General features: G+C 43.5%; 1 protein-coding gene across 4 annotated transcripts in view; it reads right to left on the reverse strand.

Moving 5' to 3' along the window:
* The window catches only part of LOC140599919 (very long chain fatty acid elongase 5-like), an 87029-nt gene that overhangs the window by 28292 nt on the left and 33923 nt on the right, over positions 1-24814 (reverse strand). The gene's annotated exons all lie outside the window — the stretch shown is intronic.

Consider the following 24814-nt stretch of genomic DNA (forward strand, 5'->3'; position numbering starts at 1 on the left):
TCTAGGTCTACCAAAGCTTGCTGTCATTAAAATCTGCCTCTACTTAGGGCATGAGAATCCAGGGCTATTGCCTCAGGTTCTGTGCTTTGCTATCAGGATATTCATGTGTTCAAGCCTTTGTCACGTCAGCTATTCCCTTATACCGTAATGTATCCCACCTCTGTGTCTTCCCCAAGGCTATGTCTCTGCCTGGATGTTCTCTCTTCCGCGGGCATAGATCCCTGGGGACCAGCTCTTGTATTACTGTGTCACAGCCTCCAGTCTTGGTATCCTTTAGTTTGAGCTCCCTAGTCTTTACACATCTGATAAGTCATGTATTCTCATGCCCTCTCTGCATTTAGAAGATCCTCAATACATGGCTGTTTATTGATAATCCAGCTTATATCCGTCCAGTTATAATAAGCACATTTCTTGAATTGGCAATCTGGTTGCACCCAATCCTTAGAAGCAGAGGGAAAACCAGATATCCCTTCAATTCCATTTTTAAGATGAGACTGTAAAACAGAAGATTCAGACTCTGAATTCATATAAGCTGATCACTATGGATGCAGAGGTCTTAGGCATGCATTTCTATAGATCATTCCAAGCGGATGGGGGTGGAGCAAAGTGGGGTATATCAAAGTGTGATGACACTAAGGGATACCCAATTGTGTGGCATGATGGAAAAATTTTGAGTCCTGAAGCTGTTTATTGAACATTTATTATTAACACTTATTATCAGTCACAGAACCTTTGTTTCCTCATCCATAAAATGGAATAATTCAAGATACACTTGACTAGCAATGATTTCTTGATCCCAAAGCTTACTTCCAGTCAAATAGTAAATACTCAATAAATAATTGTTGAAAACAAAAGAAAAATACCTAGCTTAGTGCTGTTGTGGAGGATAAAATGACAAAACACACAAGAAATGTGTAAACTGTGAAATTCCATACAGAGTAGGGGCTGCAGTGGGGATGGATGGGTTGGGACTCCTTTCCTATGGAAAGGAAGAAGAAGTGGATGCTGAGTCCCACCCATCCATCCCCATCGCAGCCTCTACTCTGGATGATAAACAATGTGAAGCATGGAGAGCCCAGAGATACCATGAACTACACTGAGAACTTAGTCTCTCTTCTTCAGGCTCAACCTCAGCAAACTGGTATTCTGGGAAGCAGGTCACAGTGGATCCAGGCCCTCCAATAGTAAAATGCATGATGGCTGCTCCTTATTTTTCCTTTTGTAAGTAGGTCACTGCTGCCAGAACCTCTCAAGGCCCTACTTCTGATGCTTCCTTGGGTCAATGCCACACAGCTTCTCCAGCAATTTTCTCTCTCTGCTCCAGTGAGCAGCCCAGAGCAACTCAGATCAGGCCTGTTTGCAAAGCTCCTGTTGTGTTAGGAATGATGGGATGAGCAAAGATTCCAGGGAGCTGAGTCCAGAGGAGACCAGTAGGCAACTTGGTTCTGGCCCCAGCTATTACTGAAGTTTATCTCTCTGCAGTTTAATTTCCTTGACCTTAAAATGAAAGGCTTGGATTTGAAGATTTCTAAGCCCTTGCCCAGCACAATAGTATTAGGAGGGACTTGGCAAGCACAGGCAGGCTGATATTTGTCCCCTGATAACCTTCACTTTCCAAGAGGGAGAGTATCTGCCCCCTAAACTCCTTACATGGAATATGAAACAGTGTGGATCAAGAACTTACTATGTGTCAGGCATTGCAGTAACTGCTTTATATACATTTAATTAAAGCCTTCTAACAAGCATATTAGGCCAGTATTATCACTCCTGTTTAAATAAAAGGGACTGAGATTCTGTTCTTTAATGTAGTTAGCCTAGTTAGAAGAGGGAGAATTATTTTTAAATGCAAGACATTCTGACTCTGAAGCCCTGGTGATACCAAGCTGACAGGTTGCCAGGGAGAGCCCTATAAAAGGGGAATAGTGTCCGTGTTATACAGGATTCTCCAGAGAAACAGAACCAATAGGATACTTATAAACATGAGATTTGTTAAAGGAATTGGCTCACGCAGTAACAGAGCCTGAAAAGTCCTATGATCTGCCATCTGTAAACTGGTGGAGCAGGAAAGCCAGTGGTATTAATCAGTCTGAGTCCTAAGAATCAGAGGATGACAGGTAAAGGTTAATGGTGTAAGTACCAGTCTGAGTCCAAAAGCCAAAGAATGGAGCAAGAATGTCCTAGGGCAGGTGAAGATAGATGTCTTCATTCAAGCAGAACGCCTCTGTGTTCTGTTGGGGCCTTCAATGATGATGCCCACTCACACTGGTAAGGGTGATCTCTACTCAGTCTACTGATTGAAATGCTCATCTCTTCCAGAGACACCTTCACAGACACACCCAGAAATCATGTTTTATGAGCTATATGGCCAACTCTTAGCCTTGTCAAGTTGATACACAAAATTTACCATCACAGTACCCTGTAGACATGGTGGCATGTTTGGTTTATCACACATAAATAAACATCATAATTATACTCATGTTTACCCATCTAATTTTCAGCCATTTCGTTTATCCTGTATTGTTTCATTTCATATTCACAAGAACCCATGGGGAATGTGGGATTACCCTTGCTGAGAAAAGAGGGGGGGAAAGAGGCTGCAGAAAGCTGACTTGCTGACAGTCAGTTGGTAAATGAGGGAGCCACTAGCTAGTGCCCTGGTGGTCTGACTTCAAGTCAGGCTTCCTGCTGATAGGCAAAGTTGGAAAATATGGAACACTAAGTACCATGTGCCCTTCCTATCCCCAATTTCCCAGTTCACAGCCAGGATAATTGAGGCATAAAGAGTCTGCATCTTGACCATTCCAGAATAAAGATGGTGTGTGCCAAAACAGAAACCAAACTCTCCCTGCTTCTAGTCCACAGTTCTTTTTACTAGAGTCGGACTCCTTCCCCTGGCTCACAAGGTCCTGCCCAATCCACTCCCAACTCTTGTCTCCAACTTCCTCTGGCTTCATTCTTGTACTCATATCTGAGAGGTGTCCTCTACTCAGGGTGAAAGAGCTTTGTGCCTCTTTGGTAGAATTGCAGCTCCATCACTTAGAGCCAGAGGTCCTTCAGCTAACTCACAAGAGGCAGAATTGCGCGGTGAGCTCCATATTTAGGGAAATGGGATCTGAATGCCTGCTTCACCACTGACTGCCAGTCCTGAACTCTCTCAGCTTCAGCCTCCTGATGTCAGGCCTGGACATAATAGTATTCATCTTATGGGGTTATTTTGAGGATTAAATAAAATAATGTATATGTATTGTGATTGTTAGCTTCCTTATGGAAGTTAAGTAAAATAAATATATGTGAAAATGGAAAGAACATGACAGAAAGATAGAATATTCAAGAAGTGTTCACTCTTTTCTTGTCCACTCACCACTTAGTTTAGCCACATTACAATTCCTAGGTGGTAGAGGTGGGGTTCTTCCTTTGTGTTCCCAGCACCTGTTACAGTCCACTACGCAGAGCAGAAGCTCGATAAATGTTGGATGAAACAGAGAAAACAAAAGAAAGAGAGAAAAGAAATGTTTTTAAGATTTATATATTTCAGAGAGAGAGAAAGAGAACATGGGGGGTGGGGCAGAGCGAGAGGGAGAATCCCAAGCAGACTCCCAGTGACACAGGGCCCAATCTGTGATTATGACCTGAGCTGAAATCAAGAAGTCAGTCCCTTAACCAACTGAGCTATGCAGGCACCCCAAGGCTTGCAATTTTTAAACGTGTTTATCTGTTAGATTAAAAAGAGGTCATTTGTCAAACAGCAACATTATCATTACAATCTATTATTAACGCTGTATTAAAAGAATAACTGCATTGTATAAATGCACTACAAAAACACAAATCCTTTGTTCAAGCTGCTCTAAGGATCTGGATTAGGGGGATCAGATCTCTCATCCCATTGGCTCTGTTATCTGGGTTTCAACTGCAGCCCCTGGCCTCTTGCCATCAGTCTTTCTGCCTCCTATAGGACTCACCCTGGCCACTGCAGTACCTGTGCTTCTGAGACAAGACTGCAGGGCAGGAGAAGGCTGGCCAGAAAAATCGCACTGCAGGTCAGTGCTCAGAAGATACAGCCTCCCTCTGCCTTGTCTCGTCACACTTGCCACAATCAGCTGGAGGGGCCCAAGGCCAACCACCAAAACAGCCCCTTCTTGGGAACTGTCACTCCACACTTTTCCATCTGAATCTCTTTCTTTTTAGAGCTCCTCCCCCAGAGGCACATAGATTCAAAGCTATAATTACAAAGGCAAAAACAAAGATTAGAAAATACTTGAGAGTTTATGGAGACTTTCATGGAGATGCCTTGATTTTTTCCACACCACATTTCCCTAAGTTAGGTACAGTACATCAGCAATGTGTAGCTCAGAGAGATTGAGCAATGTATATTCAAGTGACAGAGATGGGATCTGAGCCTAGACTTTTTCCCTCTATATTTAAAGTCATAGGATTTCCATAACAGCAATGAGGTTTCATCAAATATCCATGATTCTTTCCTTTGAAAGATCCTAAAGATTTCAATTCTTAAATATATATTTTCTTAACTTCCTACAATCCCTGGTTATTGGAGAAGGCCATATCTCCATATTTTATAAACAAAGAAACTAAGGCAAGAAATAGAATTTGACCAATCTAAGACTCACACACATATACAGACAATGCATTAAAAAGATCTTGTTGGCATTTGCTTTGTTAACCACCATGGCATCTCTCTTTAACTGGGGTTTTATGAGAGGATTTTCAGTGTACTGTGCCCATTTTCTCACCCATGACCTTTGGGTTTGAGTACCTAAAATCCAGTTTCAAAGGGTGATTCGTTGGCCAAAATTCCAGGGAAGTGTTAGGACCCTGTTAGGGTCCCTGGCTGGGTCTGAAAATTAACTGACAAAGATTAACAGGAGAAAAGCATATAAATTTCATTGAATTTTTACATGTACCTGGGTACCCTCACAAGAGAATGAAGACCTAAAGAAATGACTGGAGCAGGAAGCTTTTAGACAAAGAAACAATAGATTTGTCAATAATTGCAAGACAGAAGGGTTTGGGCTTCGGTAGTAAACATGAAGAAGTAACAGAAAAGACAAGGGTTAGTTTAATGAAGTTTGTTTATATGGATTTCTTGGCCCCAAATTCCATCTCCATGATAGGAATGTCTTCCATCTTCCTGGCACAGGGAGGGCACCTTTCACATAGGCGATTTATGACCTGTTTTGGGGAAGAAGGGTGGGGTGGGGGAGGCCAGAGTGAACCTCCTGCCTCTGCCTTTTCTCAGGCTCTTTCTATTTAAGACATTCAATATGTCAAGGTGCCACCTCTTGGGGTAGTGTCCTGAACCCCATTGGAAGCAAATCATGAACCACACATTTGAAAGACTCCACCACCTCAGCCATTACTCAAACAGGTACTTGTCAAAACACAAGCAGAAAACAATGGAACAGCTTGAAGAAGCATATAAAGGTGAATTTTGTATAATCCACTAGTGATTTCCTTTATATTAAAAACCTCTGTCACTGCATCTGTATCTTTGGGTAAATCCCCAGCAGTGAAACAGCAGGACACCTGCACCCCAATGTTTCTAGCAGCAATGTCCACAATAGCCAAACTGTGGAAGGAGCCTCGGTGTCCATCGAAAGATGAAGGGATAAAGAAGATGTGGTCTATGTATACAATGGAATATTACTCAGCCATCAGAAAGGACGAACACCCACCATTTGCTTCGACGTGGATGGAACTGGAGGGTATTATGCTGAGTGAAATAAGTCAATTGGAGAAGAGCAATCGTCATATGGTTTCACTCATATGGGGAATATAAAAAATAGTGAAAGGGATTAAAGGGGAAAGGAGAGAAAATGAGTGGGAAATATCAGAGAGGGTGACAAAACATGAGAGACTCCTAACTCTGGGAAATAAACAAGGGGTAGTGGAAGGGGAGGTGGGCAAGGGGTTGGGGTGACTGGGTGACGGGCACTGAGGGGGGCACTTGATGGGATGAGCACTGGGTGATATGCTATATGTTGGCATAACGAACTACAATAAAAAATACATACAAAAAACCCCTCTGTCAATGCCACAGCTATTATAATTCCTCCTCTTCCTTTACTGCTGCTACCATCTACAGAATGGCAGGAACTCTACTATTACTAAGCATCTTGCTTATATCTCATGGATTCTCACAACAAACTCATCAGTTAGGAATTTTTATCACCATTTTACAGATCAGGAAACGGAAGCTGACAGAGGTTAAATAGCTTGCCCAGGCTCAGACACCTCAGAAGTGGCAGGGAAAGGCGTCAAACCTAGATCTGTGTGACTCTGAATATCAAACTCCTAGGTGACTCTTTGAGTGATGTTCTCCGAGACCTTAATTTTAATTTGATTATGCCTAAATCTAAGAATATTTTCAGGAATGATTTATGATCCACTTGTGTGCACAGCACCCTTTCAGGGTAACAGAAGGAAAGTAAAGGTATTCATCCCATGAAACTGAGCCTAAGAAACTCATGAATTTTTGGAGGTCAAAACATTGAGAAAGAAGACAAACCACTAATGGAAGGAGTGTCTCCATTGGAGCCAGATGGGCCCAGGTCTCTACTCTTTAACCTCAGTTTGTTCATCTATAAAACAGGACTAATAATATTTACTCTTCAAGGTTGCTGCGATAAACCATTTATGCACCTAGCACAGTACGTGGCCAGAGTAGACAATCATTCCTGTCAGAAATTTTACTGAGGGCCTGGAAGCTGGAAATATAGTATGGGCTGAGTGAAAATGGTCCCTGCTCTCACTGAATTCACTGTTTAGTACGAGATAAATAGTTGTTTATACTATCATAGCTCACCAAGTCACAGTGTTGAAACACGTAACCAGAAGACAGAGGGCTGCTCTTTACCTAAAACCACAACAAACAGCTCTCTCATGTAAGCTCCACAAGCTAACCAGAGTCCTAGCAAATGAATTTATGAATAGTTTAGGAAATAAGCCACTCCATTAGAAGTGACACTAAAAGCCTGGGTATCTTGGTCTCTCTGAGCAGACACGCCTTTATTTGATAAAAGGAGTAATGTAGATGAATTCTGTTAAATGAGACAGTCATATCAGTAAAAAATAACATCAGAGATGGTACAAAATGGAAACATCTGGTTCTGGAAAAGGAGCTAAAGGAAACGTGGTGCAGAAGCAAGTGAATCAGACCTAAACAGAAGAGCTGGATTCAAGATCCAGAGCAGTGCCTAAATGGCTGTGCAGCTAAGAAAGTCCCCTTATCCCCTCTGGGTCTGTTTCCCAAGTTCTCATCCACCCCTGCCATTCTACGGTTCAATAAATACAAATTAGAAAGATAAGTAAGGGAGACAGAACATAAAGACTCCTAACTCTGGGAAACGAACTAGGGGTGGTGGAAGGGGAGGAGGGCGGGGGGTGGGGGTGACTGGGTGACGGGCACTGAGGGAGGCACTTGACGGGATGAGCACTGGGTGTTATTCTGAATGTTGGCAAATTGAACACCAATAAAAATAAATTTATTATTAAAAAAAGAAATATAAGTAAGAGGTTAGTATGCACAGCAATGAGACTGGCACCGTGGACGAATTGGGCATCTAGTAAACTTAGAGACTAGATCATACCTTGACATCACTTCGGAAGGTGGATTTTCTAAACATGGCTCATCACCAGCGGATTCCTGCCTTACTTCACAGTAAAAGATAATGTTGGCTTTCAGTTACTGACTGGGGCAGTGATTCCCATTTTTTGGCTCTCTTCCTTCAGGGAAGAATTGTTATTTCTGGGCCAGCTGTGGGTTGCTGCAGTCACATGACTAGTTCTGGCCAGTGAGATGGGGAGTGAGAGAACTGCATCACACTTCCAGGTAAGAACATTTGACTATGGAGGCAAGTCTCCTCAGAGCTCACCTCTACTCCAGCATGGGCTATTTATTTGTTACCCTTGGGCTTTGTGTTACTGGAATAAACAAAGCTCCCTGCTATCCAATGATGGATAAGTAACATGAGGAAAAAATGAACTTTGTGTTTTATGCCTTTGAGATTGGGGGCTATTTTGTTACTGCAGCATAATATAGCCTATTCTTACTGATACTTCATATTAATATTTTGCTGCTTTAATAGCTTCATGCAATATACACTAGAATTGTGTACTAAAATCCTTTTCATTTAAATATGACTGCCTTCCACCTGCTTTGACACCAATGCATTGCCTCTACCCCATTCACCATGCTCCTGTAAAACCATTCACATGGAATGCAATGTGACAAGCGGTTCCAGACTTGTAACAGTATAGGGGAAATAAACTCATCCCACTTACTGTTTTTACTTCATTGATTTTCAGGTTAATGGAAATGACCTCTTTTACTTGCAAAATGTACTCTGTCATTTATGAAATATTTACAACCCTATAAGGCAGATAGTATTAGGTCCATTTTATAACCAAAGGACTTGAAATATGGCTTAAGAGACTGCATGAGGATGCTAGTTAATAAGCAGCAACACTAGGATGTGAACTCTCATCTCCTAACTCTATGTGTGGGACTAACTCAACTATGCCACCTTTCGTTCAGCATCTTAACTGAATGGAAATCTCTTTTTGTTTCCATCTATTCTAATAGGGTTTCCCTCAAGTGGAGGAATACTATACCAATCAGTTCTTCATTATTATTAGTTTTTTGCATCCTGATTGTTCAAAAGAGAGTGTGGCTGGCAGAAACCCTCTACCATGTACTCTCAGGGTGATGGAGTCACACTGGCTGTGGGTCTTGGAGGAAATGCCAGTCACTAGGGCTGATACACTGGAGGCTGGCCCTCTGGTCAACCCTGAACTCCTGTGCCCTGCCTTGGTTGTTAGTCTTGGCCCTGATCTTGGAGAGGCTGATAGTCTGTGCAACTCATAACCTCACACTCTGGACCTTGCAAAGTAGCTTGCCCCTGAAGTGTGGGGACAGGGGGCATAGCAGGCCCATAGCAGGCCATAGAAGCCCCGCAAGCACTGCTCAACTACTCCCTCAGAGAGTCTGAGCTAGTCTCCTCTTCTCACACTGCCATCTCCCTTTTCTTTCTTTCCAAGTTTTCCTTTTTGGTAAAGTTTTGGTTTGGGTGGATCAGCTTCCTTTCCTTAATTGCCCATTTTCTGTGTCACTGATACCAGTGATGTCAGTTGGGCTAGGACACAAGGACTCAAGGATCTAGGCAGAAAAGCCCCACCATCAAGGGTCTTTAGAGGCTACTGACAAAGAATACCTCTCCATCCTCTCTCCAATTAGCACACTATGCTCAGATGGTACAACACTTCAGGTATCACCTGTGTGGTCCCTGAGCCTCCAGAGCTCTCCAGTGGATATGTGTGGTGACACTCACACCAATCTTTGGAGGTGATGTGGTATCAGGGGACCCATGTTATCCTCACTTCACCATAGAAAGCATACCAGGCAAACAGAGAAGATCTACCTCTGTAGGATCTGCCACTGGGATCCCAGTTCCCATGGAGGGTCCATCCTCTTCTCCCCTGAGGTCTTCATGCCTGACACTGATTCCTCTCTCAGCAGAGTGGATGTGGGTGATTCTTTTCAAGAACTTTCTTCCACCAACGAAGTTCTGATGCTGAATTCTTATACTAGAAAGGAGTAAGCTTTCCGGCTGACTGCTAGGAGGCCCAGCTGCTTCATGCTCTCAAGGGCTCAGTTCAGGGCTGGAAAAGGCAGGTAGTAAAGGGAATAAGATAAACTGCCTGGAGGAGGCATAACACTCTCCTGCTTCTTCTTCTCTCCTTCCAACTCAAGGCTCTCAAAGTTGAGGTTAGGTCACAGAGTCCTTAGCTATTGTAGGCACAAAAAACCTTGCAGGGCCTTGTCACATGGCGGTGGGGGGGTCTTGTAGTTTCAGACCTCCATTTCATACCTACCCAACCAGAAAAATCATCCTATTATGCATTTTCATCTCTTTCAGTGCCTTTTGCTTTTTCACAGAAGCAATTTCAAATATATTTGTAGGATTATTTGATCAGTGTCTTTCTCCCTCATTAGACCCAGCTACATAAAGTCAGAGACCATACAGGTTGCCCTAGCCTAGAAAAGAGTAAGCACTAGATAAATATTTGTTGAATGGATGATTTAATCTTCACTGCTGACACAGCAAGAAAGAATAAGCTTAAACTATAGAAAAAAAGATTAGTTCAGCACTACTCCAGAGCCCACTGCCTGGTTTTAAATCCTGGCTCTGAAACTTATTTCCTACGGGCCCTAGTCAAATATTGCTATCTCATTTTATAGTTCTCAATGGTGGTAAAAGACTTATACTACTGCACCATACTGTTGTTCTGAGGATTAGGTGGGATAATACATGTACCACACTTCAGACAGACTTTGGGCAATATAAATACTCAGTAACTACTAGCTAACTACAGCTTGCTTGTAGATGGAGGTAGCTGAAGGAGAAGTTTTGATTTTGCTCTTTGTAAGATACAGGAATAGATGTGTAATACCTTATACTTATCCAAGGAGGTAGTTTTGAGAGTTAACAAAAAAAAATTGTTTAACTATAATTTTTCAGCAAAGACACTAGCCATATCTAGAAGTTAGTGTCTCTAAAACAACATGGTCCTGATTATTACACTAGGCAATGACATTGTTAAAGGAATCAGGATATAAATCATGAAGATCTTTGGCAGTAGATAACTGATCATAAGTGTCTAAGACCAAAAGAGAAAAGAGACCTCAGAATTCTTTTTTCCCTTCTCCACACCCATACATCACTTAAAATCTGCCATAGGTGTGTCGCCTGAGCCTGGGGTGCTTGTAGCAGCCCACGATCAGGGAACTGATACCTTTCAAGCAAAAGTAACTCTATGTTTTCCAGGAGACCTGACCACATCGCAGGGGAAAAAAATCATGATATTTTATCTGTTCCTCATGGACAACTTTTCAGCGAAAGTCAGGTATGATATTATGGAATATGTAATGTTGGTCTTCCATTTAAAACAAGATGCACCATCTTCCCATATTTCCTAAGTGGGATAAAGGAAATAAATTTGTTCTACAACATCCAAGTTATTTCTCTAATGACCAATGGCATTTTTCAGCAAGAAAGCAAAAAATGTGTAACCCTTTTTGGTGGCAATGCATTGGCAGGCTTCCCTCGGGCCAAGGGGATCTGCTGAGGCCCAGCATGGCCAGGCAACCTTAGACATAGTGGTGGTGCCCTAGCCTAAGGGAGTCAGGCCACAGGCCTAACGGGAGCTGGGCAGAGCATGTAGGAAGGGCAGAGCTGTGTTGACTACTATGAGAGGACATGAGCAGCTGTGCTGAAATGGAGATAAGCAGAGAGGAAAGAAAATGGTTTTCAGACAGAAAAGCCAGTAGGGACCTGGGAACACTCTCAGGCCTCTGCCCTGGCTGAACGTCACTGCCCCAGATCTCCTACAAGCCCTCCTTATCTGTCTCCTTAAAATATCAGTTTTATCAGGTAATTCTCTCTTCTTTTTGTTTTTATTCAAGGTTTTATTTATTTGAGAGAGAGAGAGAGAGAGAGAGCATGCACACAAGCAGGGGGAGGAGCAGAGGGAGAGGGAGAAGCAGATTCCCTGCTGAGCAGGAAGCCCCACTCAGGGCCCAGTCTCAGGACCCTGGGATCATGACCTGAGCCAAAGGCAAACACTTAACTAACTGAGCCACCCAGGAACCCTAATTCCCTCATCTTGAAAACCTCCATAGTGGCCCTCATCTATGGTATAGAATGAGTCCCAAGCTCCTGAATCAGCTGTTCAAAGCCTACCACAGCTGGCCTCAACTTATCTTCCCAAATTGGGCTCCTACAATTCCCATGAACCTTCTCAGATACTCACATACCTTCGGCTCAAGCAAAAACAAACTCTTACTCTCTTCTCAGTGCATTTTCCACACTTACTTCCAGAATTTTGTGGTCATAATTTCCCTTCCTGCTACTGAGCTCTGCTCTTTCCTGACCTGGCTCTTCTTTTCCAACTTTTCAAATCCTGTGCTAGCCTGAAGGTAGGTCTTCATTGCTTTACCTTGACCACTTACCAACATGGATCTTTGCTCCTACACAGTCAGCCTTCAACCACCCAGCTTCCTGGGTGGAAAGAGACACACAGTCTGGAGGCATAGAGTATGGGTTTAAATTTAGCTGTGCCAGTTTTTAACTGTGTGATTTCTCTAAATTTTCTTGTCTCTAAAACCTGGGAAGTTTTTTAATGCACATAAAATGTCTGCCATGAAGCATGACACAGTAGGTGCACAGTAAGTAGCAGCTAGTAGTATTAGTAGTGCCTAGTACCTTGAATTCCTAAATCTCATCTGACTCAATTTGACACACGGTGTCTTTACTGTACTCCCCCCACCATGGTGGCTCACTTCTGAGTTCTTAGAATGGACCTAGAAAATATTTTGAGGGGGTCTCTGGGTGTTTTTGCTATAAGTTCATTGGTTTTTCTTTCTTTTTTTTTTTTAAATTTTTTTTTATTTATGATAGTCACAGAGAGAGAGAGAGAGAGAGAGAGGCAGAGACAAAGGCGGAGGGAGAAGCAGGCTCCATGCACCGGGAGCCTGACGTGGGATTCGATCCCAGGTCTCCAGGATCACGCCCTGGGCCAAAGGCAGGCGCCAAACCGCTGCGCCACCCAGGGATCCCAGTTCATTGGTTTTTCTTAAGTAAAATAAAGGTGATGAGGTCTGAGACCAGCTTTGTACTCAATTGACAAGCCAGCTTCACAGAGCCTGGAGACAAATCCATATAACAGTTTTAGGATGAAGTCGATGTGTGCTTCTGAGAAGGGAAGCCCTTGAGAGTTACACTCTTGATCTGAGAGCCAGAGCTTTCTCTGTGGAGCTGCCTGAGAAACACCAGCAGCTTGCTAAGGAAACCACTTGGTTGTCAAAACACATCCCAACTTCCCTTGTCAGCGATGTCAGCTAACATCTTAAGAGAATGGCAGGGCAAGCTCTTGGGAGTTCAATGCAGATAAATGATTTGTAGATGTCACGTAGACCCCAGAGGGGGTGGGGCGGGGGATGCTAGTGTATATGGAAGTCACTTCTATTTCAAAGCAATGGAAAATTGTGAAACTTCCAGATTTCTTATATAAGCCCATGTACCATATTTTAGAATTTATAAATAGTAAAAAATTACTATAAATCCACTTGTCCCTACCACACCACAATAATAAAACCTCCCCTTATGCTAGAAATAACTTCCTATGCCTTTTTTTTTTTTTTTTTTTTTTTTGGTCTTTAAGACCAATAATCTTATTACTCTCTTTTCTCCATCCAGGTATGCCTTCTCTCTTGTTGCTGTTGATTCAATCAATCAACCAACAAGTATTTATCATGCTTTACTATGTGCTCAGAACTCTATCAGGAGCCAAGGAAGATAACAGAAAAAAACATGGCCTCTGTCCTCAAGGAACAATTTAAAATATAGTTATCCTGTCAAATCTGCATTACCCAAGACCTTCTGCTAGCCTTCAGTCAGCAGTCAGTCCGCCTAGAAATATTTATTACACATTGCTGTGCGCCTGGGGTACAGAGAGTGGATGAGTCGGACAAGGTCCTAGTTCACATAGAGCTTACATTCCAGTAGAAGAAAGAAGCAAGTTCAGAAATGGTGAGTGCTATAAACGAAATTAGATAAAAGACAGGTAGATGGAGCTGAAGGGGCAGGAGGTCAGAGAAAGCCTTTCTGAAGAGGTGGTGTGACTAATTTGTCAAAAGAGCTAAGATATAAGAGAAGAGGTGCTTAGAAATTCCTTCCAGAGAAAAATGAGTGGGAAATTTCAGAAAGGGACACAGAACATGAGAGACTCCTAACACTGGGAAACGAACAAGGGGTGGTAGAAAGGGAGGTGGGCGGGGGGTGGGGGTGACTAGGTGACGGGCACTGAGGGGGGCACTTGATGGGATGAGCACTGGATGGGATGGAGCACTGGATCCCCTTGATGGGATGAGCATTCTATATGTTGGCAAATTGAACACCAATAAAAAATAAATTAAAAAAAAAGAAATTCCTTCCAGTAGGGAGCTGCCTATAAATGCTGGAGAAACACAAAGGATACTAGAATGGACTGTAGGTCTCTTGGTCGAGGGCTACATTTTATTCATAGCACTAAGCTTAGCACCTGATACATAGACGATGCTGAATGATAGTGATGTGTAACATTATTCACAACTTACTACATGACAGGGAATGGACTGAGCACCTGCCATGCACTGTTCGTTCAATTCTCACAACGGCCATATGGGTAAGGTACTGCTATCCCTTCATGATAGACCCAAAGATGTTTCATAGAAAATAAGCTAGAGTGACAGTGCAAACCCTGGTGGTCCATTTCAGGACCTGTTGGTTTCCTATGCTGTGATGCATAGAGGCATGAGTGAATGAATGATCGATTGTCAACGTGATCTTTTACCTCATTAATTTCTAGGAGGGCTACAGAGATGAAGCCTACGTGCTTCAGGCTTTGGATTGTTGGAATCCATATAGTAAATGCACCTGGCACATAGCTACACCCAAATAGTCACACATTTTCCAATATCCAACCAAATAGCCACTTGTCTGAGATGAGAGGCAGTCTGAGAGAGTTTAGTTTTTAAGGTTGGACAAATCAAACAGTAAAATAAATGATATTTTCTTTCCTCCTGTGTAGCTCATCAGTTCACAAGAAATTTTTGTGTAGTGCCCTGTGATGGTCAGGAAAGAGCCCAGTTCTCAGATTTATGCTGGAAACAAAGCTGAGATAAGATGAGAACGAGTCACACATTTAGGGCTTCTTGTACAGCGGGCCAGGACAGTCTTATTCTTGCTCTGCTGCACTGAGGGTCCACTCACGGCCCCAGGAATTCTACCTATGTACCTCTGCTCAAACGAAGGCTTCCTCCTGGATCCCCTGCCACTTTTTCTACCAGTGTACATCCCACCATCCTTCAAATCCATTCCAAACACCTAATTCCTGTATCCATTTTTGTCATTTGTGCACTTAGTTTGGGCTGCTTCACAGATTGTGGACAAATAATTACTTCTAATTCATCTTTTTAGATCTTATAGCCCTAGCCCAACAGGGGAGATATTAGTGCTTAATAAACATTGCTGAAATGAATTTTACATTGCTCCCACTTGGAGGAGGCAGGACTTGTTCTAAGCTCCCTTCTGGAATTTCACATGGCAATAACAACAAAAAAATGACCCTTGCTGAGGGTTTACTGCCTAACAAACATCTATGTTGTTTATTATATTTGCTTATGACAACTCTGAAAGAAGGCCATATTATTATTCCTAGTTTATCATTGGAAAAGACTGCAAGACATTTAGAAGGGAATTGCTTGCATTTGGTCATATTGCTGATAAATGGCAAAACTAGGATTCCAACTCAGATCTACCTGCCTCCAAACCTCTCGTTTAACCAAATGCTTGACTGCCTCATTACCTCCCCATACACTGGCCCTGTGGCTTCTCTTTATGCCTTCCTGACCCTCTTCCACCTGTGGCCCATATATCCCAGCCCTACCTTCAGCCTCCTGGGGTACAGCACACTCCCCAGCTGCTATCTGGAGGCCCTAAGTTCTTCATTCCCCACAATTCTTTTTTTTAAAGGTTTTATTTATTTATTCATAGAGACACAGAGAAAAAGAGAGGCAGAGACACAGGCAGAGACACAGGCTCCATGCAAGGAGCCTGTCGTGGAACTCCATCCTGGGTCTCCAGGATCATGCCCTGGGCTGAAGGTGGCGCTAAACCGCTGAGTCCCTGGGCTGCCCCCAACAATTCTTTAATCCATCTACCATCTAGCATTCCACTGTCAGACTCTGCCTCCCTCTACACAACCTTCTGCTTAAACTCCCATTTTCTAGGCTGTGAGATTATAACTAAGTTGCATTTGATTTAACTAGTTCATACCAAAGTATGAGTGACTGCTTGCCACTTAAAGTTCAGTGGGAATTTGACATTTGATATCCATCAACTCAAAGAACTGAGTCTGAGTAGCACACAAATGTTGAACATTTATTATTTGGATGTCAGAAGGTCTGTACATAAAATTTGCTTTAGAAAACTCTAATGAATTCATGGTTAGACTTCATTCATAATGTTTATCAAACAATTCAACATTTTTTCATCATGATCCCATCATTGTTCCTTTTTCCAGGTTTGTCTCTGAAATTCAGTGTCCACACTATATAGCCCCTCTGCTGCCCACAGCGTGAGGGTGGTCTAGACACAGAATCAGAAAGGGGTGATCACTAATTCACAGCAGAGACTTCATCCTCAGCGTTGCCCTCTTGGAGTTTTCCCAGAAAAGACCTAACAAACCCTGTCTTGCTGGGGATGGCATCAGAGCAACCCTTTCAAAGCTGCAGAACAAAGGCTTCAATGTGGCTCTGGGAAATTCCATGCTCCACTCAGATCCAGGTCTGGTTTGGTGGCCTCCAGCTGTCAACATCTGGAATCCATTTCCCACTTGGAAAAGCCACCCAGACAGAACTGCCTATACCCATAATTGGGCCTAGTGATGTGGCCAAGGAAGCATGGGGATCCCCTGAGGGCTGGGAGGGGATTGGTCAGTGTCAGATTATCCAACAAAAAAGAGGTAACCTGAACTGAGGGCACTAGCTCAAGAGGTGACATTGAAAAAAATTTTTTTTTAATTATTTGATATTTCAGTAAAAGCATCAAGGAAAATATTAGAACTTTTGGGAACTTTCTTAAATTTATGCTTTGGTTAGTATTGCTTTTATTTTGAATTACATATGAGGGAGCATCATATTATTTTCAGTGCTTAAGATGTCTAAAGATTTTACCCAGTCCTGGGCCAGGAATTAGACAACTATATTGTATTAGACTGGGGTTGAGGACGGATTAAATGCCACACAGAACACCCTAATGTCTTATGTATGCCTAAATTCCAGCAGCTAGCACAGCACAATCAGAAAATGTGTGATGGTCTCATTACACTTGGCCCTGTAGGCACTGTTGCTACTGGTATGACAGTCAACCAACCTAGCAATCCAAGGCTTCCCGTGGAAATGACAGTGGAGATTGATGGAAAAAGAGACAGTCACCACTCCCCTCACCTCCCACTTGCACTTGGGCGACTGTTTAATAATCTTCCAGCGTCAGACATTTTGGGAGTAAGGGAGATGGAGTGTTGGAAATAGTAAGATTTCATCGTTCAACAACAGGTGTACATTGGTTGTCCTTGGCACATCTGATGTATAGTCACTTTCACCAACAGTTTTTTACCCACAGTGACAACTTCTCCGGTCTTCCACCTTGTCCCTCAGCCAAATCCTCTCTTTCATTCCCACCCTATGGCTCTTCCTCAGCTCTGAAACACTCCCCCAGATCCTCATCCAGAGCATGTTCCATCTTTCCAATTCTAGGAGAGCCAGCTCACATTGGATGTCTTCATCAACCTGGACTACACACATGGTGAGTGAAGGCAGAACAATGACAATTGAAAATGCAGGCCAACCTCCCACAGCTTCCTAGATGCAAAAAATGTATCAGTGACCACTCTACAACATTCATTGTGGGAGGCTCAAAGTGACTATATTTTATTGCATTGCAAAACAGCTTGCCAAGGACTTAACCCAGCTCCCTAACCATAGCAGGTGCCTCATCAACACATTACATATGGAGATTATGATGAAGCTCATTTATACGCACAGTGTCTTAGGAGGCCTGGAACCTACTCCTAGGGTACATGCAAAATGTCAGAAGAGGAGTCAATGCAGTCCAGAAAGCCATATTATTGAGTGCCCACTGGATTCCAGGCTAATTCTAGGCACCAAGATGAATTGGAAGATGGCAGCCAGTTCCTACTCAGAAGGAAGGAAGGTAGGTAAAGAACCACCAAGGTTGGGGCAGATGTATTTACGATAGGAATACTAAAGAAGGGAAATGGCTGTGGGCTGGAGGAACTGAAGTTGGCTCCTTTAAGGAGAAGGTATTTGAGCTGTTCTTTGAAGTAGGAGTAGAATTTCAACAGATAAAAGTAAGAGTCAGGTATTCCAACCAAGAGGATGACTGAGGCACTCTGCTGGGTGTCACCCAGGAACATAACTTTATCCATTTGGCTACGAGGTGTGAGTGTCTTTGGAGGTACATCATGTAGAGAAGGAAAGAGAGAGAGAGAAGGAAAAGGCTGAAAAAGGAAAATCTAAATATCACTTTAAGGAGAACTTCCACATCAGGTCAAAGAGATGGTATTATTCTGTTTAGTAGTCCTTAAATGACTTGATCATATGTGTTGTCCTCCAGAGAGATTAATTTAAAAGTTCCAAGTAGGTTGAATGGAGGCAGACATGAAAGGCAAAAAGAAAGACCATGGGAAGCATACTATGGCCATCCCAGATTCCAATTTAAAACTGGTGTCCAAAGGACATGGAATTTATAGGTGACTTTACTACAACCAAAGAAGAAAAACAACAAAAAATAACAATATAATAATAATGTGTATACTATATAGAGAGAACAATAGAGGAACAGAAGCATAAACAATGGTCATTTGTCCAACCTAGATATTCTGTAAGAAATACAGTTGACCCTTGAACAACATGGAGGTTAGGGGCACCACCCTCCCATGCCATTGAAAATCTGCATATAACTTTCAACTCCCCCCAAACTTAACTACTGATAGCCTACTGTTGACCAGAAGTCTTACCAATAACATGAACAGTTGATAAACACATATTTTGTATGTTACATGCACTATATGCTGTATTCTTATAATAGTAAGCCGGAGAAAATAAAATATTAAGAAAACCATAAAGATGAGAAAATACATTCATAGGACTGTACTGTACGTATAAAAAAATTTCCATGTATAAATCTATCCATGCTGTTCAAGCCCATGTTGTTAGGGGTCAATTGTACTTCCTGGCAATTGGATGCCTTGGCCACCTAAGCACAAGGGACTGTGCTTGGGATCGCTTTCTTCAATTTTTCATGTAACATCCTTTTTAAAAATGCAGATTATTGCAGTAATAGAAAATTTAATCAGCTAGGGAAGAAAACAAGCCATGTTTCCTCTGACTGGCACGGATTACCCATTCAGGTCTTAGTGATCTCAGTTGTTTATAATACATGCCAGAGGGACAGATGTTTGCACTTCTTGGAGTAAAGCTGCTATATAAATCTTCAGTTTTGTTATTGCAGCAACCTGTAAAATTACAATAAATATTCCATTGCAATGGTGTTACATTATAGGCATGTAGAAGTTCCAAAAGAGCAGGCCTTGCATTGGAACACAATTTACACACCACCAAAAAAAAAAAAAAAAAAAAAAAATGAAGCCAAGGACTCTTAAAAGTAGTCTTCAGATGTTTTAGAAGAAAGATCACTATAAAACTGAAAACAAGAAAATGAAAAGGCAAATTCATTCTTTCTATGTAGAAGTGAACATTTAGCAGATTATTACTGATCTCTCACTATACTGGAGTGCATGGCTTGATGTATGCAAAGGCCATGTGCAAGGAGCTGACAGCGGTGGCCAGACCCAAGATGTCACGTGCTATGAGCAGCCAGCTCGCAACCTGACAGAGAATCTCTGACTGGGCCCGAGGGCTAGAGTTACATGGGACAAGACAGGGTTGTGGGACTTGGCAGGAGGGCTCATGGGGCAGGAGGATGGTGATGACTTATACTAAGAAGCACTAAATCAATGCCCTTTCCCTCACTCTGCTCTGGATCACTTCTAGAAACCCTGGTTCAAATAACTCTGCTGGGTTTAGATCAATCCCCCAAACCTTTAAGTGCAATTGTATTTCTTTTCTTTTCTTTTCTTTTCTTTTTTTTTTTTTTTTTTTTTTTGCAATTGTATTTCTTAAGGGCATTTTTAGCTGATTCTTTGGTTTTATTTTTAGTTTTTTTTTAGTTATGATTTTTTGCAGGTATCTGCTTATGTTCAGGCAGGTATAGCCTGCCCACAGGAGTCTCTGAGTTTCCTGAGAGCAGAATTGGTTTCATTCCTGTTTCTATCACAGTACCCAGGACTGTTGGCTGTGCCAGCAGATAGAGGACACTGTGAGAGACAGAAGTAACTTCTCCTGGGTACAGAGGACATGCATGAGAGAGGATATAGAGAATGTGGTGACAAGAGGGAAATACTGGGCAATCCACCTCAATGGCCAGTGCTTGTCTCCAGTTCCTTTATCATCTACACCTCTCCACTTCTCCCAAAGGAGGGTTCTCACACTGAGAAAGGAGACCCAGTGCCTCCCAGAAGAAGGAAAGAGTGTGGGAAGGCTGCAAGGGGAAACCCTACTGTCCTTCAGAGCCCTTCAGTCTTGAAAGAACCACAGAGGAGCATGCTCAAGGGCATCCAAGCCAACTTCACTGTCCAGGTGCCAGTGGGGCTATCTTGAATGTCTAGGCAATCACAGGCTTTGCACACAGAATTCTGGCTCTCCCACCATACTCTCTTCTTGATCCCACTACATTCCCTCCTAGGTTTTACCATTACTGTTCCTGCTCTTTGGATAGTTATGAGAAACTATAGGTGTCTAGGGCTTCTCTCCTCCCTGCTCCCTACCTCTCATGTGGGGCTGGCCTCAGTCCACAGTCTCAGAGTGGTCATACCTGCTTTTTAGCACAGACTCAAAAATCTGCTAGGGTCTCCTGTTAGTTGGCCAAGCAATTAAGGGGGTAGCTGAGGGTTTTTCCCTCCCACCCCCACTAATTTTTAAAACTCGTGTCTGAACCCATCACTGGCCTTCCAGAAGAAATTTGCATTGTGCTTCTCTTGGTGAGATGGTCCCACTGCATCTCTTTCGAGTGTGCTGCCTGAAATGGCAGGGCCACATTCCTGATCCTCAGTGGTAGGTGGTGCTGGGATTGACAATCCTGCCTGGAGCTGTCCAGGAGGCCTTCACTTTCCCCTGGCACTCAGCCTTGAGGTCTCCACCCCTGTACTTCTCTAGGAAAACATACACTCACTCCCTCCTGGTGCTCCCATGGTCCCCACACTCCTGTCCCCCTTTCTTTACCCTATTTTGTACTTTCTCCTTCTTCCCTCACGTGTTGCTCTTCTTGAACCATGCTTCTCTCTCCTCTAGTCACAACACTGCTCATTTCCCCAATGGCCCACAATTTCCAAATGATTTAGCAAAATATTCATTTGCTTACTTGATTGTTGATTCTCCCCCACTAGACTGGAAAACCAATCAGGGAAGGTCCCTTGGTAGTTATTCCCAGAGCATAGCATGGTGCTGCCACAAACGAAATATTGGTTGAATAATATTGTTGAACAAATGAATGAATGATAGTATCAGGGACACTGGATTACAGATGTTTCAGTTCCCCCCCCTCGACAATGAGATCTTGTCTATAGGAGCCTGTTTATTACAGTGCTATACCTCCATTGCCCATAGAAGCTTGACATTTGTAATAAGTGTAAGTAGAATTGAGCAAAATCAAATCACAGGAAACAAATCAGGGCTTTGCAAGCATGACTGGATACCCAGGAGGCAGCCCTCACAGGCAGACTGGGTAAACATAAACCAATGTGGCAGGGATGTGCTCAGGAAGGCAGGGTAGGAGGCAGATTGAGAATTTTCATGCCAAAGCAGTAAAATGGAACACAAGGAGAAATCCAACCTAGGAGTCAGGAAAGACAATGCCAGTCCTTACTTTACTCTGGGTGTGACCTTGAGGAAATCACCTCTTGTCTCTGGGTCTCAGTTTGCTCATTTGTAAAATAAGCAGGACAGACCAGATTACTTGGAAGGTTCCTGCCAGCTGAAACATGACGTGGAGCAAAGTTTGACATGAGAAAATAAATAGCAATTAAAAGGGCAGGTAACAAGCATCTGGCTTTGTCTGAGGCCTGTGTTCTGAAGTTGATTCACTCCAGGCTGTGTCACAGCTCCCCCACCATGCACACTCCTATACATGTGCATACCATATGCATACCATGCATACGCAAAGGACACACAAGCCCAGAGCCCATCGCCAGAGAAGAGTCAGGTGAAGAGGGGAGAGAGGGTGTATCCCAAGGACTCCCTCCCTGTATGATGTCACGTCCAGGGAGAGACTAAGGACCAGAAGGAGAAGGAGGCCCAACCTCTCGCAGTCTGGGCCCACGTCCACCCTTGCAGAAAACCCACTGCTCAGAGTCTTAGGCAGAGGTTCCAATTTGGCATTTTCTTCCTCCTCCCTCAAAGTAGGGCAGCCTTTCCCATAGCCACTAGCACAGTCTAATTTTCATGAGGATGTAGAAGTGAGTAACATCTTCTTAATAAGGCCTTCCCCGCTCTAGGAAATCCTAGCATGAGAGACCTTCTCTAAGCCAGGGAGCAGCATTTGCAAGAAACACCAAATTCAATGGGGTAAAATCAAATCAGGGAGCCAGGTCAGGCATCACAGGCATGACTGGATGCCCAGGAGGCACCCTCTGTGTGACAGATAAACCAATAAGAGACAGATGTGCAGCTCTTGTGCTAAGGTTGGTTTTGACATTTTTAAATGACTATATTTTAAATAGTTATGTGCGTACCTATGGTAGGAGTTTCCATTTCCTTCTAGGCCTCCAAACTACAGGATTTACTCTCTGGCCCTTTTCAGAACTTTTGCCAGCCTCTGCCCTGAACAACTGCTGAGTGTCCCTGTCAATGGCAAAATTGGAACTCTGACTGTAGTGCTGGGAGCAGCCTTTAACTCTGGACACCACCTGAGAATGATGGTGATAGGACAGGGCAGTCACTGTCTGACCCACTGCTCCCATCTCCTTCATTCCCACTGCTTCCTCTCTTCCTAGCCACCTCCCAGGTCTCCAGAAGCTTCTCTTTTCTACCCTATTCTTCCTCACCCTCCCACACCTGACCCATAACACTTTATTTGGAAATTCCCAAGACACTTGACCACATGCTGTCTTGCATGATTTGCTTGTTCTATAAGGATTGCTTCTCCAGAGGGACTGGAAGTGTGAGAAGGCAGGGACCACATCCTGACGTGTGTTCTGGTATTCCCCAACCCCAGCACAATAAGGAGTGCTGGGCCTGGAGCAGCTGGTGAGTAGCCATGTGCTGCTGAAGTCCAAGTGCAGAGAATACTTGAACACCACCCAGGGTCACACTCCACTGTGCACAAGTCTGCCATTTCTGGAGGGCACTTGAAGCAAGGTGTCCCTGCTCCAAGAGAAACACTTTGTGCCGTCGACTCCAAGCCCAGAAGTGCTTCTATCATTAACACTAGAATCACTCGAAGGCCAGCTCTGTGAAAAGATTCCTCTAGGGCTGATATTCTGTTTCATTTTCCCCTCCAGGGAGTGTTTCAGGCAGGGAAAATCAAGGAGCTGGGTTTCTTAAAGCATGTGAAACTATTTGTTTTTTGAATCTGTCATTGCTTAGGGTTCAGGAAGCATATGGACAGGAGAAGAAACCAGTAAGTAAAAAAAAGGAAGGGGCCAGATGCTTTGTAATAGAGAAGCTGTCCTTCCACAAGAGCATGACACAGAGTGCAGCCCTGTTCTCTGAGTTCTGGTTGCCAGAGCTGGTAGATTAGGAACTCAGTGCTGGTTTCCTGCAGTGGGAGCCAAGACACAACATCTGGAAAAAAGCCTGGCTGAAGCCACTTGATCTAATCTCCTCAGGAAGGTGGAAGCTGTGGAAAGTCAATGACAGCATAGAAGAGGAGAGGGGGAGAGCATGAAGGGACCCTTATCTCAGATAGCCTGAATAAGAGCCTTGACATTAAGGTTCCTTTTCAGTTCATCAATGTGAAGAGGCAAACGATGATAGCTGGAGTGAAGCAGCACAGCCTATTTCAGGAATCATGGCAACAGGTGGACTAGGAAGACAGAGATATTGAAACCATTGAACCGCCTGGTGGGTGCCCAGCCAGTACCCCAGGGCAGGTATCGGGGCACTGAAATCTAGGATGGGAGGCTGCAGCAGGGCACTCGGGTACCCGACACCCCCTCCAGCACTGCCCTGAGGGCCCCCCTTCAGAACCCTGCCCTGTATCCCCTTCTTTCATGTAAACTACATAAACACTCTATTTTCCTTCCCTCTCTCCCTGAGGATTTGTATTAGATGGAAGCCACTTACTGGACATTTCAATGAAGCAGTTGTTCTATTTGGACCAAAACCTATGAGCACCCAGACACATCTAAGACCTGCGTGTTGCTCTCTGAGCCTAAAAGAACTGACTTTCAGATAATGATGTCCCTTTTATCTTTAAAGGAGGGTGGAGCCTGAAGGAGGATCCAGTCCCAATCACCAGGTGTGTGCTGAACTATATACATTAGCTTTAAAGACATACATTAGGGCTTGGAGGTGAGTCTGTGGAGTTGAGCTTTGGCAAGATGCCCTGCTTTTAGGCAGATTGTAAATTATAAATAAATAGTCTCTGTTCTTCTTTTGCTTCAGCATGTAATGAAAAACAACAGAGCCCTGCCTGCACAATTCTTCTGTTTCCGCCTCAGATTTGCTGTTAACAGTTCCTGACTGGAAATGACTCCAGGCAGTCACAGACACTGGCTTTTATTATCATGTCGGCGTCTTATTTAAATCCACAGTTCCCAGACATCAATTTAGCAAAGCCTCTCTCACCCCATGGAGATGTGGATGCACCCTCAGAGCCAAACATCAAGCTCCCTGTTGTTGTGGGGGAGGTGTGATTGTGGCCCACCCTGGTGTGGATGTAAGACAACGGGTCTTTAGATTATTTAGCAGCAAAAGCAAGAGAAGGAATCTGGAGCCCCCTGGAAGGTAGTTAATCCCAGAGAGAAATTGCAGCCAGTGTTATACCTACTACGAACCACCCACCCAGTGAACAGAAAACCAAGAGTTTCTTTCTGAGTTGGGGATTGCTCAGCACAAGGC

Source organism: Vulpes vulpes, chromosome 8 (genome assembly GCF_048418805.1).
Source record: "Vulpes vulpes isolate BD-2025 chromosome 8, VulVul3, whole genome shotgun sequence".
NCBI lineage: Eukaryota > Metazoa > Chordata > Mammalia > Carnivora > Canidae > Vulpes > Vulpes vulpes.